This window comes from Pecten maximus, chromosome 19 (assembly GCF_902652985.1).
Source record: "Pecten maximus chromosome 19, xPecMax1.1, whole genome shotgun sequence".
NCBI classification, from domain to species: Eukaryota; Metazoa; Mollusca; class Bivalvia; order Pectinida; family Pectinidae; genus Pecten; species Pecten maximus.
The window spans coordinates 2723870-2730368 of record NC_047033.1 but is presented as its reverse complement, the minus strand read 5'-3'; positions in this window follow the sequence as shown (position 1 = coordinate 2730368).

Below are 6499 nucleotides of genomic sequence, written 5' to 3'. Positions count from 1 at the left end.
GCATGAACACAAAATGTGTCGTTTAGCATGAATGCGTTTTCATGAATACGGGCCCAGGTGTTCCGGAAAGGTGAGCGTTTTCTTCTTCGATGACACCCGCCATGGAAATTTAAATCGAATCGAGGTCTAGAGACTTTTATGAAATGAGTACTAGGGATGTGACAATGGAACCATTAGACATACAGAATGAGAACGTGTTATCGACCATAATACTTACCAATGGTCTTCATTAACTTAAACTGCATCTTCCGTCAGGAGTTATTTAAGTAGTCTGGGGAAAGCAGTGGCGGGAAGGTGGCCAATAGGATAACTTTTTTTTTTAGAAAAATGAACTTGTAGATGAGAGAGGCCAATCATGAGCATATGAGTTGTTCATTGTAGTTTTTGTAACTGCCCTTTTTTCACTTCTGAATCCATCAAAAACTGGACAGTAAATATTGCATCTAGTCTATTCGGATGATTTATCTTGAATTCGTAAAGGCATTTGAAACTGTCGGATTTGATATATTGAATGAGTAGTTAGGAGCTTATGAATTTCTCGAGATATAAAAAATTCTGTATAAGATTTTCCCGAATAGTGGAAATCAAATGCAAATTTGAAAAAAAAAAAAATTAGAAAAAAATGTAACCATGGTACAGAGTGAGACGCGAAACAAACAGGGATAATACACATAGGGATGACCTCAAACTCCAATGAAGACCTACATTTACCTACAACAAAAGTCAAAAACTCGTCTACTGCGATTCCAACCAGACACGTATAAAGTTTATTACCGTAGAACCAACAAAGAACACATTTTTGCTGTTAGACGTTATATTCAGTTTTAGACTTGTATAAGATTATATTTCACACGTTTAATGTAAAAAGAGATAATTCACTCAGGATAAGATGTTTTAAAATCTGACTTTGTTGGGTGTAGCCTGTACATGATTTACACTGCGCTGTTGTCGAAATACCTTGGAATGTGTGTCAGTTGATAACGTTAATTTGATTATGATTTGGTTATGCTCCATAAGGTGGCGACATGTGTTCCTACACCATATAATTCTTCGTGTTGATGTCCAGGATCTACAACAGTAGCAAAGCAAAGAGCGACAATTCACAATGCGAATAGCTAAAACCACTCGGAACACCTCGGCCGATTCTCTACGGTCATCTAGATACGTTAGATGACCGTAGAGAATCGGCCGAGGTGTTCCGAGTGTAGCTAAAACGGCAACGAAGAGGCTGCAATGCACCATGCCTAGAGCTACAGCGCAAGCGAAGAATGGCAATGCGCTATGCGAAGAGCTACAGCGCCAGCAAAGAACTGAAACATCTACAAATTATTTAGTTGTAAATGTTTTACCAATGATAGGGATCGTCGAAAATGGGTACACATCCAACTGAAAACATACATGCATATGTCATTTAAATGTATCGTTCCGCTGTTCGTTCTACCTCTCGAAAAGCAAAATAATGAAAAATAAAAAGTTGCGCGAAACAATGAAAACATTAAGTCAAAGTTTAGGCACACGACATTTTACGCCCAGCTAACCATCTTGAATTCACCCTGCTAACCAACAGTATTTCGATTCGAAATAGCCATAGCATTCATCGTTTCGCTCAGCGAGGAGATAGCACAAAAACGGCGAAATAGCAATAATTGGAGAGGCAAATTATACCGGATGGATTGAAACGACGATTTTTGTTATTCCGTTCTGTTACTGCAATGACCAGTCCCCAAACCACCAAACTTGCGCATGTACGCTTGGCCATCTGAGTATGCTTACACAGAAACCTACCGGAATTTTGGGGATATCGTAAGCTTATCATGACCTGCAGAACATAACACTGGTTTTACGTTTAAGGTAGGATGGACAGACGGACGGGCGAACGACCAAATCGACTTATGGAATATACATGTAGTCTTTTGTCCATGAAATTATGGGGTGAGAAAGGTGATTACGAATTCCTAGCTAAAAAGTACAAACGAAAGGATGGACAGACAGGCACAGATCTTAAGATACTGAAGATAGCCACACAAAATGCATCAATCACGACAACAAAGAAAATAACGAAAGGATTAGAAAATTGATTTCGTGGGAGGTCTATTAATGAAAAGAGAGACTACGGTAGGCGCTAACGGCATTGACAGTGCGCGCAGCTGTCCACAATATTCATATCTATACCACGACAGTCTCTATCGACAAACAACACATGCGACATTACTATAGATTGTGCAATTTCCATGTGATGGAAGGCATGTAGACGGTCAGTCCTGTAAAGGAACTCGCTGAAAACGTGCTTCTTTGGTACATCCGGAACTGTGACTGGAAGAACGATGAGTAACTGACCCTTGATAAGTGTGAGGCGTTACAGTATTGTTTTAAAACTATTTTTAAATAAGTATATTGTAGAAGTCTCTTATATACAATCACACATGTGTACCTAATATAATTATAAACGCAATATATCATATTATATGTAGTGTTGATCCGAAGGTTTCATATTTGAGTTTACTGTCGTAGTGATGCCATGTTGATTATAAGTAATCTATATATATATACATGTACATTGTGATCCAGATATTAATATCGTCAAATATCATGTCAGGGTATCGGGTCGACCATCCCTGCACGATCGAATGTACATTTTTTAAAACGTGGATGTGGTTAAGTGGTTTAACCTGCAGGTGTTTTTGACTTGGCTATTAGGTCAATAGACCTTGAGTTCGAGGTCAGTCAATCCTAAAATCGCAATCCTTCGTTTATCTGTGTTATTTTATTATATATCTAATCATTAACACGATGTATCATATGAACTATGTGTTGGTAATCCGAAGGTAAATTATCTCATGAAATAGTATACTGTGTTGAGAATATACGTACCTGTTCTGATAAATTGTAATGTACATACGCTGTAGATAGTGTCTCTTACGTTTAGAGTGGGTCATATTTACAACTCACTATTGGTTTTGTGACAGGTAAATATATATCATATACCCTGATATACTAGTACATGTACATGCACAGGAGAACTTTGTAACTCCATTTTCTGAAAAATTACCTGTGCTGAATATTCCAAGAAATTAATAGTGAAAGTGAAACAACACTTACGTAAACCAGCATTACAAACCAAGTCAAATAATCTGAGCTGACGTCTCGATTGGAAAAATCAACAGGTGTGTGTATAGATCTATGATTGTCGTATCAGCTAATTAGACGTCGCCATTAAGAAAAATCACCAGGTGAGTATGATTGTGTTGTTAGTTAATTAGACGTCTCCGCTGGAAAAATCAAGAGGTGAGTATGATTGTCTTGTCTCGTGTAATCCAGGTAAAAATAAGCATAGTAAGCATATCTGTCTATGTTAGTTCGTCAGTCATTGCTAACTCAGACAGAGGAGCGGGAACAGCTGTTCCGTATGTAAGATTCACGGTATGTATAGCCTTAATCTTACCGAATGAGTTAAGGGAATATGCCATCTTATTATGACATGTGCAATACCGGATGTCAAGATATGCTGTCTTACTGTAAAACACACGGATGTCGTGAAACGAAAGTGTGACGCGCGAGCTTCTGGACAGTTGTCGTTTGAGTTAAGGGTGTATACTATACATGAACTGCCTTATCGTGAATCGCGAACTACTGGACAGTTGTCGTTTGAGTTAAGGGTGTATACTATATCGTGACGCGCGAGTTACTGAACAGTTGTCGTTTGAGTTAAGGGTGTATACTATACATGAACTGCCTCATCGTGACACACGAGCTTCTGGACAGTTGTCGTTTGTGTTAAGGGTGTATACTATATCGTGACGCGCGAACTTCTGGACAGTTGTCGTTTGTGTTAAGGGTGTATGTACAAAGAATGAACTGTCTTATTGTGACGCACATCCTTATCCATCTATTCACATCCTAAACTAATTTTGTGATATGGAGGGGAGCAGGCGATCTTAATGGTATAAGTGTTATTTTTTTCAACTGAATTTTGGCCTTCCCGATTTCAACATTCGATCGGCCAAAAAAATGATAAGCGTGTACGCATCAGCGGACGTATTGAGTAAATATATATACATAAATGTACATTCACAACTTCGATTGTCCACCCCGTCAATATTACGTGCACGTAACAGATGGGCGTATTGAATTCTTAATTGGGTAACATGGGCACGTGGTTTAGTTTAGTTTGGTGTGGTTCATTTTAATTTGTTTAACGTCCTATTAACAGCCAGGGTCATTTAAGGACGTGTCAGGTTTTGTAGGCGGAGGAAAGCTGGGGTACCAGGAGAAAAACCACCGGCCTACGGTCGGTACCTGGCAACTGTCCCGCGTGGGTTTCAAACTCGCAACCCAGAGGTGGAAGGCTAGTGATAAAGTCTCGGGAAATCACTCAACCATCGCGGTCCATTGGGCACAGGGACCTGATTAATTTGTAACAGTTTTACGCTATTATATATTCATTACAATGACATTCCTGTAGGTATGTACATCATGCAGGGCGTCATTTTTATCACTTTATTACATTTTACCAGCGATTTTTTTTTTCTGAAATTATCAACTTGGTAAGACAATATATAATAACTGCTTATTGATGAAATAGCTTTTAGTTTTAAATTGTACCATGGAGAAGCGGCTGTGTTTTCTTAGTTCGCGTTTTATGTGACATATACATTTCCTTTAAAGATCATGTGACAATTTGTATTACATGTTTTACGTTTTACAATCGTGATTTTAACCAAATTCATGATGTCATGTCGAGATAATTTACTCATATTGATAATGATAATTAATTTTGGCAAATCAGAACGATGTTTTTTATTCACTGCAATGAAATGATGAAACGAGTGTAAATATACGAAAGATAATTTTTGCACGTCTGCATTTCAAATCGCAGTTTGATTCGAAGACTCGTTCGACATCGAAGCATACCAGGTATCAGCAGGAAACGCTGAAATACTCATTTGACAACAGTTTTGTAAACGAAATCTTCAAGTCCCATTGATCACAATAGCATAACGTAAGCATGTGGCTTTGAATTGGAAATTTGTGCCAAGTCGCTTTGTGCATTACGTATATAATGTACTATAAGCTAATGGCGCCGGATTGGAAATGGGTGTGAAGTCCCTGTGTGCATTACGTAAATAATATACAGTGTATTTAGTATAATATAAACATATGGGATTGGATTGGAAATGGGTGTGAAGTCCCTGTGTGCATTCCGTAAGTACAATGTACTATATAGTGTATATATTGTAATATAAACATATGGGATTGGATTGACTTGTGTCAAGTCCCTGTGACAGACTTCTTTTTTTTTAAAGTTGCATGCATCTATTTATAACAAGCACTATCTACAAAATGCTGTGTTATCAGTAATAAACTCGTCCTAACATTTAGAGTTTGTTTAGTACGAGTTGAATGTTAAAACTGATCACATGTGTACTGTATCCTACTGAACTTTACACTGCAGATGTATACCGGGTAGACTCCTCACGATCACTTGTGTAGTCTGTACCGAGGGCATCCGAACTGAAACATCGGGTACCGTCATGGTACTGTACTAGATTCTTTGGATTAGGAAAATAAAAAAAATCCTTGGACTAAAACTCTTCGGACTTGAGTAGTCACCCACCTTTTGTAAGGGAAGAGATTGAGTCCCAGTTATTGACATCCTTGTTCAGGTAACGTATTTTGTTCAATATCACGCACTAAGTAATACGCATAGCGTGATCATTGTTTGTATACATACATTGCCGTGATCAAGCTAAGGCTGACTATTGGTATCATGTCACTATAGCGTACTATACTGAAACCCCCTATACTCCGCCTCCTCTCCCCTGCTGCTGCTGCTGCTCCTCCTCCTCCTCTCCCCCTCCTCCTCCTCTCCCCCTCCTCCTCCTCCTCCTCCTCCTCCTCCTCCTCCTCCTCCTCCTCCTCCTCCTCCTCCTCCTCCTCCTCCTCCTCTCCCCCCTCCTCCTCCTCCTCCTCCCCCTCCTGCTGCTGCTGCTGCTCCTCCCCCTTCTTCTCCTCCCCTTCTCCTCCTCCCCCCCCCCCCCCCTCCTCTCCCTCCTCCTCCTCCTCCTCCTCCTCCTCCTCCTCCTCCTCCTCCTCCTCAGTATAAACAGGGGTAAATTCCAGCATTGTCAGCATACATCTAGTGATGTCACGTAAACTACACTTTATTTAGATTGTCGACAAGGAAGTTTTTTTTTTAAATTATTTATTTGTGTTGTATTCATACGTCTGAACCGGTTTTAGAAAAATAAAAATGGAAAAAAATATATATAACTATGTACAATGCATTAAATAGTTAACAGTTTCACTTTTGTGAACTATGAAGAACTATTTTGAAATAAAATTCCAGATTATTCCTAGACCGCAGGTTATATGGATTTTAGGAGTCATGTTTACATAATGTAACTTCATTTAACGTTTTCTATAATACACACATCGCAGTAAGATGTTTTGGTTATTTTCATTTCTAGCATACACATTCAAATGCTTTGCATTTTTTTTT